Source organism: Petromyzon marinus, chromosome 82 (genome assembly GCF_048934315.1).
Source record: "Petromyzon marinus isolate PM22_M1 ecotype Great Lakes invasive population chromosome 82, UKy_Petmar_22M1.pri1.0, whole genome shotgun sequence".
In the NCBI taxonomy this organism is placed as follows: domain Eukaryota; kingdom Metazoa; phylum Chordata; class Hyperoartia; order Petromyzontiformes; family Petromyzontidae; genus Petromyzon; species Petromyzon marinus.
In genome coordinates this window covers 3,344,609-3,359,291 of record NC_133747.1, presented here as the reverse complement: position 1 = coordinate 3,359,291, position 14,683 = coordinate 3,344,609, and positions in this window count along the sequence as shown.

The window sequence follows — 14,683 nt, the reverse complement described above, 5'->3', positions numbered from 1 at the left end:
TTGAACAAGGTAATGTTCATGCACGGCTCATTTTGTGTACCAGTAAAACACATATCTATGTCTTGAATTTGAAAAAAATCACATTTTATTTTTCACTAAAGAGGGGTTCGGTGAATGCGCATATGAAACTGGTGGGGTTCGGTACCTCCAACAAGGTTAAGAACCACTGCCCTAAACCAATAAAAACCATAACCCTTTACAACCCTAACCCTCTCATACCATAATAATGGTTTGTTGGGTTAGATTGTGTAAATATAAATGTGTCGTTAAACCCGCCACCATCCGACAGCCAATTAGTAAATCTTGATTTGAAGCTTTCGTGACTGCAGGAATCCATACTCTTTGGTTCTTTCGGTAAAGTCACGTAGTTAGAAGTAAAATAAATCACGACGTTTCGATCACAACACAAGCGGTCATCATCAGGCAAAGGAGTCAGCCTCTAAAGGCAAACTGTTTATCAGGGTTTGGGATGGGCATATCCCAAGTGTATCAACAGCACCAGGAGCATGGGCGGTGCACGAGTGCCAATGCAGCAACAATGCCAATGCAGCAACAATGCCAATGCAGAAACAATGCCAAAGTAGCAACAATGCCAATGTAGCAGCAATGCGAATGCAGTAACAATGCCAATGCAGTGGGTGAGAGAGCTGCCGTGGCAAGAGGTTAGATAGGTTAGAAAGGGGGGTAGGAGCAAGGAGGTCAGAGAGAGGGAGGGGGGGAGTGGGGTAGGGGGATGGGGGGGCGCTGCGTGAGTGCTAAGGGGAGAGAGGACGTGAAGCTGGGGGGGAAGTGGGCGGGGCTGCAAGTGGGAGGCTGGGAACACTGGGGATGCGAAGGGAAATTAACTCTCAAAAATAGACTAGTACCCGGCAGATGTGATGGAACAACCATCAACAGTTAAGGTTTTACTTGGTTAATAACATCCTTCCAATGATTGCTCAATTTGTATCCATCTTCTCGTTGAAGTTATGTCTGTTTATAAATCTGGATGGCTTCATGAACAAACCTTTGATGGTAGCCCGAAGGTTTGCAGAGTACCTTGGTATCGGAAAAAAAACAATATCATGCGAGCCCACAGCGTTATAATAATGGTCAGCCATGGCAGAGGTATTGGTTCTGCCATGTTTCAGATCTGCCTTGTGTTCGCGAACACGGTCTGAGACATGTCGGTATGTTTCCTCAACGTAGCTGCTACTGCAGGTACAAATCAGTTTGTAGACTCCAGATGGGATTAGATCACGGATTAAGAAGGCATTCCACTTCGGCCAATTGTTTCCACTATCAACTCACCTACCTACAAACTGGCCCGTTTTCTGTCTGATACCTTGCTTCCATTCACGGGCAAGACTACCTCAGCAGTATGTAACTCAGCTCACTTGGCCTCTCTAATCAAGAGAATTTCACTGTCCCCAAATGATTTGCTAGTCAGCTTTGATGTAGTTTCTCTGTTCACCAAGGTTCCTGTACCTGACACCTTAGCAATAATTGAAGATTTAGTCCAACATGGACTGAATCTTGATGTACCTACTCTGGTTAGGCACTGCCTTACCAACACTTACTTCACCTGGAATGGTACTTTCTACAAACAAAATGAAGGTTCCCCCTCATCACCAGTGATAGCGAATGTATTCATGGAGAAATGTGAAACAGATGCCATCCAGACATCCACCCTACGTCCTTCCTTGTGGAAGAGATATGTAGATGACACTTTTGCCATTTGGCCACATGGCTTGCCAGCATTGAACAAATTTATCAACCACATCAATTACATACACCCATCCATCAAATTCACCATGGAAGTGGAGAAGGATGGTAAGCTACCATTCCAGGACGTTTTGTTTGAGAAGAGACCTGACGGCTCGTTGGGACACGCTGTCTACAGGAAAGCCACCCACACATATTCCTATCTGAAACCTGATTCCCACCACCATCCAGCACAGAAGAATTCCCTCATCAAAACACTACACCATAGGACCCACTGCATTTCCGACCAACACCATCGAGCAAGTGAACTGGAACACGTACACCAGGCCCTCAAGATTAATGGTTTCTCGGACCGCATTATTCGCAAAGCTGTTTCTACAACCATGGAGAAACAACCCCCTGAGAAGCCAATCAAAACCATCACGTTACCATACATAGCAGGTGTTACCAAAAATATTTCCAAAATCTTAAACAAACACAAGATCCAGGTCCGATTCAATACAGTACACAAAATCCGTGATCTAATCCCATCTGGAGTCTACAAATTGAGTTGTACCTGCGGTAGCAGTTACATTGGGGAAACGAAACGACTCTGACCGTGTTCGCGAACACAAGGCAGATCTGAAACACGGCAGAACCAATACCTCTGCCGTGGCTGAAAATTGTTATAACGCGGTGAGCTCGCATGATATTGTTTTTTTCCGAGACCAAGGTACTCTGCAAACCTTCGGGCTACTATCAAAGGTTTGTTTATGAAGCCATCCAGATATATAAACATAGACATAATTTCAACCGAGAAGATGGATACAATTTGAGCAATCATTGGAAGGATGTTATTAACCAGGTAAAACCTTAACTGTTTATGGTTGTTCCATCATATCTGCTGGGTACGAGTCTATTTTTCTGAGTTAATTTCAGCCTGCATCCCCAGCGTTCCCAGCCTCCCACTGGAAGCCCCGCCCACTCCCCCCCCCCCAGCTTCACGTCCTCTCTCCCGTTAGCGCTCACGCAGCCCCCCCCCCCATCCCCCCACCCCACTCCCCCCCTCCCTCTCTCTCCCCCCTTGCTCCTCTCCTCTTTCTTACCTATCTAACCTCTTGCCACAGCAGCTCTCTCACCCACTGCATTCGCATTATTGCTACATTGGCATTGTTGCTGCATTGGCATTGTTGCTGCATTGGCATTGTTGCTGCATTGGCATTGTTTCTACATGGCATTGCTGCTACATTGGCATTGTTGCTGCCTTGGCATTGTTGCTGCATTGGCGCTCGTGCGCCGTCCATGCTCCTGGTGCTGTTGATACACTTGGGCTACGTCTATCCCCAAACCCTTATAAACAGTTTGCCTTTAGAGGCTGACTCCTCTGCCTGATGACGACCGCTTGTGTTGCGATCGAAACGTCGTGATTTGTTTTATTTTATTTCTAAAGACACAAAGTTTATCACATTAACAAAAACTGCCAATTAGTTTCTCCTTTAGCACACTGGTGTGTTGGAGACTAACCCAAAAAACCTTTATTATGAATAATATTAGTTGTGAAAGTCTAGGTCTTAAATCCTCTACACCCCTAACCCTTTCAACCCCTAAACCTCATCACCCTATAAAACTCTAATCCTCAAAACCCCTAAACTTTGAAAACCCAAATCTTCTAATCCCCCAAACATCTAAACCCCTAAACTTATAACCTTCTAAATTTCAAACCCTCCAACCCAATAAACATCTAACAATCGAAACCCATAAACTCTCTAAACTTCTTAAACACCCAACTCTCTAAACTCATAAACTTCTAAACCCTAACCCAATGAACCCCTAACCCTCTAAAACCCTCACTCTCTAAGCACCTATACCATAAAACCTTAAACCTCTAACCCCCTAACCGTCTAAACCCCTAAAAAAACCCAAAACTCTAAAACCTATAACCTTATAAACTACTGAACTTCTAACCCCCTAAACCACTAAACCTCTACATATCGAAACCCAGAAAGCCTCTAAACCTCTAAACACCTAACTATCTAAATCCATAACTCTCTTAACCCATAATATTCTAAACCCTAACCTTCTAAAACCCTAATCCATAAAACCCTATCCCTCTGAACCCCAAACCCTTTAAATCCCTAAACCCCGAAAACAATAACCATCTAAACACCTAACCCTCTAAACCCCTTATGCTTGAAAACGCTCACCCTCTAAATCCCTAAAACCTCTTTACCCTTAACACCCTAACCCTCTAAACCCCTTGCCCTTTAAACCCCTCCCTCTAAACCCTTAAACCCATCATCCTTTAAACCTGTAAACCCCTAAACTCTTAGTCCAATAAATGTCTAACCATCTAAACTTCCAACCCTCTAAACCCCTATACCCCTAAACCGCTAACCCTCTTAAACCCCTAACCCTCTTAAACCCCTAACCCTCTTAAACCCCTAACCCTCTTAAACCCCTAACCCTCTTAAACCCCTAACCCTCTTAAACCACTAACCCTCTTAAACCACTAACCCTCTGTGTGGAGTATGTTGAGTAGTCGATATCACGCTGTGGGTGGGTGCAGGGTGTGTGTGGTGGGTGCAGGGTGTGTGTGGTGGGTGCAGGGTGTGTGTGGTGGGTGCAGGGTGTGTGTGGCATGTGGTGGATGCGGGGTATCAAAGACTGGGTGGGTGCAGGGTGTGTGTGGTGGGTGCAGGGTGTGGGTGGTGGGTGGAGGGTATCACAGGGTGGGTGAGTGCAGGGTGTGTGTGGTGAGAGTGGTGAACGTGGTCATGGTTCACACCACGCATACTGTGAAGTGGACCGGCCACCACAAAGCAGCACGCGTCGGAGGAGTGAGCGGATGGCTCTCCCTATGCGGGCCAGGCTCCCTTGCTTCCTCTTCTCCTCTTGTACCACCAACTCCTCCACCAGGGTCTCCTCCTGTACTACCAACTCCTCCACAAGGGTCTCCTCAAGTACCACCAACTCCTCCACTAGGGTCTCCTCCTGTACCACCAACTCCTCCACCAGAGTCTCCTCCAGTACCTCCAGGTCCTCCACCAGGGTCTCACCCTGTACCACCAACTCCTCCACCAGGGTCTCCTCAAGTACTACCAACTCCTCCACAAGGGTCTCCTCCTGTACCACCAACTCCTCCACCAGAGTCTCCTCAAGTACCACCAACTCCTCCACCAGGGTCTCCTCCTGTACCACCAACTCCTCCACCAGGGTCTCCTGTACCACCAACTCCTCCACCAGGGTCTCCTCCTGTACCACCAGTTCCTCCACCAGTGTCTCCTCTTCCTCTTGCACCACCAGCTCCTCCACCAGGGTCCATTCTTCCTCCACAACCTTCAACTTCGCTTTAGAGGCCTGGGCGAGCCAGCAGGATGGGCGCTGTGCCGGCTCCACTCTGTGAAGAGATGCGCACGACACCGTTCCAACTTCCTGCTCCAGCAGAGATCAGTCCCCCCCCCCCCCTCCTCCCCCCCATCGTCCATGGGTGGACTAACTCTGTGCCACAGAAGATTAACCCAGATAATTAACAGTCCCGCAATAATGCAGCATAGCTTTGCCCACCGTGAGTCTGGTTACAAAATGGGCATTAGTCTGGCGGTGTCTCAGTGGATGCAGGGCAACATGGCAAAGAAATTGCCGCTTCATTATCTGTCCTCACCCAGAAACCAATTATGGAATCTACACGTTCTTTATGGCTGGAACTCACAGCCAGAGAGGACCTGGGTTTGATTCCCATACATGGGCCACTTTCTCCATGTGGAATGTGGAGTGTGTTCTACCAACCCCTCTACCCTGCCCCCCCCCCCCCCCCCCCGCATGGGTTTCCAGAATCAGAATATTTATTTAGACTGGATGAAGAGGAGTCTGATGAGCTATGAAGCTCTTCTTTCACAGATGTCCCATCAAGGCACAGAGTCAGCAAGTTACAACAACAAACAAAACTAAAGGAGTACAAAGTCTATAAGAGTCACTAAAAATAATAATAAAGTGTATAAATACAAATGGCATAAGTCAATAAAATCCTGTCGTTTTTCAACAGCAACAAAAACAGCCTCACACCACACCAAGACAATCCTTCAATAAAATTGCACATTAAAATTTCACTTCCATTCCTCTGGGTTTGGCAACTGAACCCTCAGAAACACGCCGTGCAACCAGTGTTGGATGGACATCTCCGCCAGTGTTGTAAATTGCACCTCCAAATCACTCAATTGGGATCGTACAGCAGCAGTAGCAGTAGATTTGTTCTGTACAGCAAACAACTTGGCAGGACCCTCCTGAAAAAGAGTCTTGAGACTGAGTGAGGCTATTGCTGGCTAAATAAGCGTAGAAGTAGAATGAAGAGAAATCGATATTAAACACACACAGGACCAGAGTCGTCCCCCGGGTACGGTGTATGGGGGTGAGGACCCCGGGCCCTGAGCTTTGGGGGGCCCTGCGCTACAATGTCACGGTGTCAGACATGATATTTCCGTTTAACACATAGGCTCTCGCTCCGGATTGGCTAACAAGTGATGACATTACATTCATCCCTCTATTTAAGACCGAAAGAGGAGGATTTCTCCGCGATTCAAAAGTCCACACGGTGTAACTTGCCTCAGGCCCCGCACCCTCCTATAGACTGCCTTGACCACTGGACAAGCAGATAGTGGCTTACCGTCGCTTAGCAGCTCCAGAGCGCTTCACACTGCCAGTAGCAGCAGCGGTGGTGGTGGTGGCTTTGCTGGCCGTGGTGGTGCTGGTGGCTGCGGTCCGGAGCCAGCTATGAGCCAACGCCTGCGCTGGCGTCATGCGACAATTCGGATCCCATCTGTTGAGAGATGCACGGGGGACACACGCGGCCACGTGGTGAGAGAGGCATGCTGAGAGCTTTGATGTTCCTTTCTTTTCCCACGAGGTCCAGGAACGCACAGCAGCAGCGGAAGCCGCAGTAGCAGTGGGTGCCCTCTGATACCCAGCAGTGGCTTGCACAGACCTCCCACTCCTCCACAGAGGGCTAATTTCAACAGAGGGCCAGTGGCACCGCTTATTGGCAGGTCCACTCAGCTCCACATCTTCCTGGTGATCGGTGCAGAGCGGTCGCCGATCAATTGGAGGAGGGAATCCTCGTGGGGAGGGGGGGGGGGGAGTGGTGGGTGGTTCTTACCGCAGACAGCAGCTGATGAATTTGACAAACTCCGGGTCGTCGCTTTTGAGCACCCTGCGCAGTGGGAAGCTCCCCGGCACCCTTTTAATGCCTGGGCAGAACATCTTCCCCCGATGGTCTGCAGGAGCCATGCACAGCGAGAGAGACGAAGTCACCAACCACCACGTCGCCCACCTACTCACTTACTGACCGATCCATCAACCCACTCATCCACCTACCCACGCATTCTCTTCCACCTACCCAATTGCTCACCCACTCATCTACCCACCCACTCACCCACCCTCTCACTGACCCGCTGACCCACTCACTCACACACTCACCCATCCATTCGCGCAATTACCCGCCAACCTACTCGCCTACTTACCCACATACCCACCCACTTGCCCACACACCCATTTACCCACCAACACACCCAAGGAATTAAAAATACAAAAACGCCCCCTCCAAAACAAAATAACAACAGCCTGAGGCTACTCCCTAAAACTGAATCCGGTCTGTCACTCACCCCACGCTTCAACTCACCAAATAACTGCATTCTGTCGGGTGCTGCATTCACCAAGTACCTTGGAGGCATCCCCAGAATCTGCACATGGTTGACATGAAGACAAAGGTCACCCGTAAACTGTAGGGGCAAGTGCTGTTAGATCGAGTAGCAAAAGCAGCAGCGTTTGTTGAGGGCCAGCACTGTGGCGCACAGAGACAGGAGTGGCGGGCCACATTGACCCAGGTACTTCACACACTCCACGAGGTACTCAGTTGAGGCTGACTCAAACTAGAGGAGGCCCAGGACAGTTCAGACAATCGTCACTGGTGTTGGCCATGAGCTGGAATCGAACTCTGTTTCTAGCACAGCAGGCTGACCGCTACACTACCGCTCCCCTACACATACAAGACACACACGTGTACACACAACATATGACGGCCGTTATTCACAGATCACCAAGTGACCACCCCCCCTCCTGCCACCCCCATAGCCCACGACTCCACGGAAAGAGAGGGGGATCACGAGCGGACAGACGCCGTGTGGGAAATACCTCTATGCAGCGCGGGAGGTGATCTCCGTGGCTGTTGGACCGGAATAATTTCCTGCCCGTCGCCAACTCTGCCACCGTGCAGCCCAGCGCCCACATATCCACTCCACATGTCAAGCTATAACCCAGCAACAGCTCCGGAGCCAAGTATTCTAGGGTCCCACCAACATTCATAGCTGTACAATAATCACAAGAACAACAAACATTGGTGCGTGTGTACACACTGTCTTAAACAGCATCATCATTATACACATAAACAGTCACATGTACAGACACTCAGATACCCACACACAGACACACTCAGACAAACACTAACATATAGACACTCACCCAGACGCAGAGACACCCATGCATAAAGACAGCCATACAGACACACACACACAGACACTCACACACCCAGGTGAGGTCACTCACGTTGATTTTCCACGAAAAAGCTCATGCCAAAGTCCGTGATCCTCACGGTGCCAGTCACGGTGTCTTTGACGAGAACATTTTGCTGCAGGAGGGGTAGAATGAATACAAACTCAGAGGTTACGCCAATATCATTCAGCCAGCAGTGGATCAATCACATACCACGACACGCACTAAACAGGGGAACTAGATGAGGCTTAGCGCTGTCGACTAGCGTCAGTCAAGTGCAATATTCGCTGTTTTCTGACAGCTGTCACTGGGTGGTGCCCCTTTCAAGTGCGTCAAAATTGGAGATGTGAGTAGAGGCGTGTCACGTTCAAAGCACTCTCAGGCACCATCAAAGTAAAGGGGGTGGCTCTATTGACAACCGATTGCCGTTGCTCCAACAGGAGAGCTGCATGGAGCTCACAGCTGGATGAGTGCCCGTTAACGAGTTACAGACAAAAAGCCACTCACAAGAGAGTGCAAGGATTCCGTGATGCTTTCCACTGCACCTTTGTCTTTGGACGTTTTCAATTTGCAGATTGGAATTCGATAACGAGCAGTTGTCAGGCCAAAATGTAAGTTTCGCACGTCTTGAAAATTATTCTTTTTGACTCCGTTTTGTGTCTCCCAGGGTTTGGGGCAATGCTGATCAACGTTGCCGGTTTTGTCTTTGGTGAGTCCCCAAGAGCGACACGACTCTACACTATAGTTTAATTCATACCAGATCATCTTCACCAGAGGTAGCATGACCCTGCCTCCTTCCAGTGAGAAGGGCAGAGCTAACGTATCAACCTTGTGACCAACATGGCCGGATTTCTCTGTGGAACGAGTCCCCAATAAAGATACACCTCTGCACCAAAGTGAAAGCTGAACGCTGTGTCCACTCACTGGCTTGATGTCCGCGTGGACGATTTTCCTGGAATTGATGTGGCACAAGAACTTGAGGATGCCCCTGGTGTAGGTTTTCACCATCGCCATGTCCAACCGCCGGAGCCCCGCTTTTCTAATCACTTCATGAAGGCTCTCCCTGCGAGAGAGGCAGAAGCAGCAACAAAAACACAGCATCAGTGCCATCCCCTACAATGCTGCACTGATTCTGATAACGAAAATCATGTTAATATTGTACGTTCATGTGCACGTTCATGACCAATATTAAGAGTTATAGTTCCGTGTGGGTTGAGGTCGTCAGTTTGCCAATAGACCAATTAAATTGGCATATATGCCAACTTGACAACTTTATATCATTGGCTTTGTTGCCGGGTGGTGGAGGGCTATCTATTGGGAGAAGATAAAAAACTCCACACAGAAAAGAAGCTCGGATTCTCGCCGAGAGACACAAGCATCACCACTGCCATTCAGCCACCCTGCTGATTGAGTGGAGGCGTGGCTTGGTAAAAGTGGCAGGGCTAATGGAGAAAAGAGAAGTGGCCTCCAATGCACCCATGACACATGGCAGCTCCACAGTATTGCAATGCATGGGTGGCGTGGGAATCTCAAAATTAACAGCTTGCCGCGGTGGCGAGATGACATCTCCCCCGCCTGGTATAGAGGAGGTTGTAGGTTTGATCCCCACCGTGACGCCTGTACATTTGGAGTTTGCATGTTCTCCCCGTGGGCACGTGGATTTTTCTGTGGGTTCACTGGTTTTCCCCTCCACATTTAGAAACTACATACTACTTTTTAAATTTTGATTTAAAGCTTTCGTGACTGCAGGGATTCATATTCTTTTTCTTCTTTCGGTAAAGTCACGAAGAAGGGAAACAATAAAATAATAAAAATATAAAACAATAAATTTCTCACGATGTTTCGACTGCAACACAAGCAATCATCAGGTGTGAAAACCACAACAAGAAAATTTGAAAAAAGTGGCGGTTATTTTTAACGTCGTGAGAATTTTATTGTTTTATATTTCTATTATTTTATTGTTTCCCTTCTACGTGACTTTACCGAAAGAACCAAGAATATACATGTTACTTTGTTAAGTTTTTATTTGTGGCCAGGTCGCTTCTAAAAAACTAACGAAAGTTTTGATTTAAAGCTTTCGTGACTGCAGTAATTCATATTCTTAGTTTTTTCGGTAAAGTCACGTTGAAGAGAAACAACAAAATAATAAAATATATAAAACACAATAAAAAATTCTCACGACGTTTCGACCATAACTCAAACGGTCATCTTCAGGTGTGTTGGTTTGCATAAATTTATTTTTAAACGGCGCATTTATTTAATTATAAAAAACGTTGGCGTCACGCGCAGCGATTTGGCAGTTTGCCCAGGACTAGTCCATCTATTTTTTTGAAAAGAGGAGGGGGGAGACGAAATTTTTTATAATGTATGCTGTCTGAAAGCCACTGTAAGCGTGAACAATTAAGAACTGAAATGGTTTATCAAATCTTTCCAATGATTGCTAAGATAGAATCCATCTTCTCGGTTGAAATTGTCTCTGTGCTTGTATATGTGGATAGCCTCATGAACGAATCTCTCATGGAAGCCAGATGGCTTACAAAGAACCTCCGTCTTGGAAAAGTCAATGGCATGTGAGCCTACTGAATTAGAACAATGATCTGTTACGGCCGAGGTGTTGGTCCTACCGTGTTTAAGGTCTGCTTTATGTAGTAGTTACATTGGAGAAACCAAACGCCATGTCTCGGACCGCATTCGTGAACATAAAGCAGACCTTAAACACGGTAGGACCAACACCTCGGCCGTAGCAGATCATTGTTCTAATTCAGTAGGCTCACATGCCATTGACTTTTCCAAGACGGAGGTTCTTTGTAAGCCATCTGGCTTCCATGAGAGATTCGTTCATGAGGCTATCCACATATACAAGCACAGAGACAATTTCAACCAAGAAGATGGATTCTATCTTAGCAATCATTGGAAAGATTTGATAAACCATTTCAGTTCTTAATTGTTCACGCTTACAGTGGCTTTCAGACAGCATACATTATAAAAAATTTCGTCTCCCCCCTCCTCTTTTCAAAAAAAATAGATGGACTAGTCCTGGGCAAACTGCCAAATCGCTGCGCGTGACGCCAACGTTTTTTATAATTAAATAAATGCGCCGTTTAAAAATAAATTTATGCAAACCAACACACCTGAAGATGACCGTTTGAGTTATGGTCGAAACGTCGTGAGAATTTTTTATTGTTTTATATATATTTTATTATTTTGTTGTTTCTCTTCAACGTGACTTTACCGAGAAAACTAAGAATATTACGAAAGTTTGTTAAGTTAGTTAACCACATTATTTGCGGAGGCGGGGGGGCGGCATGCGGTACATACTTCAACAGCTCCAGGACGATACAGTGGTGTCCTCTGAAATAAAATTTATTCAGGACTTTGATGACGTTGAAATCTTCATCACTGCCCTCGCCTTGAAGTTCCAGAGCTATCTGGAGTTCCATCTTCTGGTATGTTTCTTCCTTGGAGCTGCACAGAGGAAGTCCACAAATGAAGATCCTATATTTGCTTAACGGATATCCAGAGCCAAATTCTAGTCAGAATAAATTAATTACATATGAATTCACCAGGTCTAACAGCACCATGAGTTCCAGTAGTACACTCGACTATCATTGGTGAGGAGCTACCACAGTAGGAGCAGGAGCCGATGTAGGGCACCCGATAGGATTTGGAAGTGAAGAGCCATTCAAATCGGATTGGTCATTTGAGAAATCTAAATGCAAACGCATGTTAACACAACGCATCTTCGCTTCAATGTGGCTCTTCCATTAGGGCACACTTTTCGCACAACGCGGAATGTGCCCGTAATAACACGAACGCGCCCATTGCATAACGGAACGCTTTTCGTTTTAAAACAAAACACACTTGTTAAAACGTGGAACATGCCTGTTAAAGCAAGGAACCCGCCCGTTATAACACTATTTGTGAGTAGACAACAACGAACTACTTTCTTGAGCTGCAATGATACATTGCTCGCAATGATAAAGTAACATGACGGTATACCCTCAGTTATTGGTCTTGTCATCTCAAGGTGTATGAGTGCATTGTATCTCGCCAAACATTATTATTACATTATTTATGGGTAAATTATTTTCGCTCAATACTTTTTTGCTGAACGCGGAACTTTTCAGGAATGTATGTACAGCATTAAATGAGTAATTACCGTAATGTGAAGGTAATCCTTCAGCAATGGGATGTTTTATCCCCAATATTAGTTTACACTGTGTGTGTGTGTATTTTAAGCTTTAGGGAGGAAAAATCTGAGAACCCAGAAGGAACTGATGCAGAACAGGGGTAGAACATGCAAACTCCATACAGGAGGGCACCCGAATCAGGAGTCGAACCCAGGCCCCCCTTCTCACTTTGATGCACAAGTGTCACCACTGCATCGCACGGCTGCCCGTGGCAACGAACTTAACAACAACATCGGGCTCGTGACGGGGCGGCTCTGAAGTCTTACCTCGATGGTGACACCAGGATCTTAATGGCCACCAGGTTGTTCCTTTTGTGATCAAGGCACTGGATCACCTGGCCTTGACCTCCTTCTCCAATCTTCTTCAGCACCTCATAGCGGTAGTGGAGGTGCTCATGCCGGAACTGCACAAAAGGTACAATAATTTAAAGTGAATATAATTCAAATCACAAAGTTTAAGAAGTGAGAATGTATATTATTTGGGTCTTTTGGTAAAGTTACGTAGATAGATTCAAAGAAAATAACAAAAACTAAAACAAATCAAAGGGCTGCCAGGTGAAAATTAGCATGTCAATGAGAGATTAGCATGTTAATTAGAGATGAGCATGTTAATTGAAGATTGCAGAGCCGCAACCGAGGGGTTGGCGCGCGAAGTGGCTGTGTTCCTGTGAATCCTGTGAAAGCGCAAGTTCGAAATGGGCATGAAGCACAACTAACATCAGAAGGTGGTAGGATGGGAAGATCATAGCCAGTTATGACTTAAACTGGTTGATAACATCGTTCCAATGATTGCTCAGTTTGTATCCATCTCGGTTGAAATTGTGTCTGTGTCTATATACTGTATATGGATGGCTTCATGAACGAATCTTTGTTGATAGCCAGTGGGCTTGCAAAATACCTTCGTATTGGAGAAATACATTTTGTGTGAGCCCACCGCATTAAAACAATGATCAGCCACGGCCGAGGAATCGGTCCATTCCGTGTTTCAGATCCTACCGAGTTGGCTGCCCACCACTTGAATTAATATTGGCTGCTGACATTTGGGCTACGCCCATTTTAAACCCTCATAAACAGTTTGCCTTTGGAAGCTAACCCCCCTTTTCCTGTGATCGAAACGTCATAGTTTTTGTTTCTTGTTATTTTCTTTGAACCTATCTACGTGACTTTACTGAAAGACCCAAATAATACGAATTCCTGCTAGTCATGAAAGCTTTAAGTCAAGATTTAAGTGAGAATTTAATTTTCTAAAATATTTTCTGTAATTATTCAGTTTTATTAAAATCTGTCATTGTGGAATATTCTGATGTCTGCTGGCTCAGTCACCCTTAAAAAAAGAGCTTCTTGGCACAATTGGCTATACTCGGAAATACAAATTCTGATTCTGAAGTGCATTGGTGTGTGTGTGTGATAGCCCTGGTTGGTACTTCAGGTGCAATAACAAGAAGCCGCAAACCCCGCTACTGATGGACCCTGTGACCGCCCCCACAGTTGGTGTTTTGTGGCGAGCCTCACCAGAATGTAATTTCGTTTGTAGTCGTCGTATCCACCATTGTTGCATCCAGCAGATTTGTTGTAGAGTGCAAAGTACCACACTTCCTGCATGGCTGCGAGTTCCAGCTTCTCACGGTTGGTCAAGTGAGGGCCAAAGAGAGCCATGATTTCTGCAGACATGAGAAGAACAACAACAGCCGTGTGATCCCAAATTTGAGCAATTTGTAGGAAAATATTTCAGGATTGGGATGTTTTGGCCAATACCGTTATGTCTGTATGTATGTTGAACTTCTTTTGCACCGTACGTAGCCAATGGTGGCAAATGGATACTCGGGGGAAGGACAATAAACTAAACATGAAAAGAAGTTCTAAAGAAAGTAGTTTTCAATCTAGATGATTTAAAAGTGAACAGCTACAGTGGCTTCCTAATATCGGAAGCGCATCTGAAAGCGCGTGATGTGCTGAGGCCAGAGCACGCATAATTATCCCCATGCAACATGGCCACCATGATGCAGTCCCCCATGCAACATGGCTACCATTAAGTCCCCAATGCAACACGGCCAGCATGAAGTCCTCCATGCAACTTGGCCACCTGGATATCACCCATGCATCATGGCCGCTATGAAATCTCCACTGCATCATGGCCACTGTGACATCCACCATACAACATGGCCATCGTGATGTTACAGCATTCACCATGGCCCTCTGTTACATCCCTCATTACCGTTCTTACCTTGCGGTGATTTGCTGCAGGCGGAGGCGGTGCCCTCTGGGGACAGC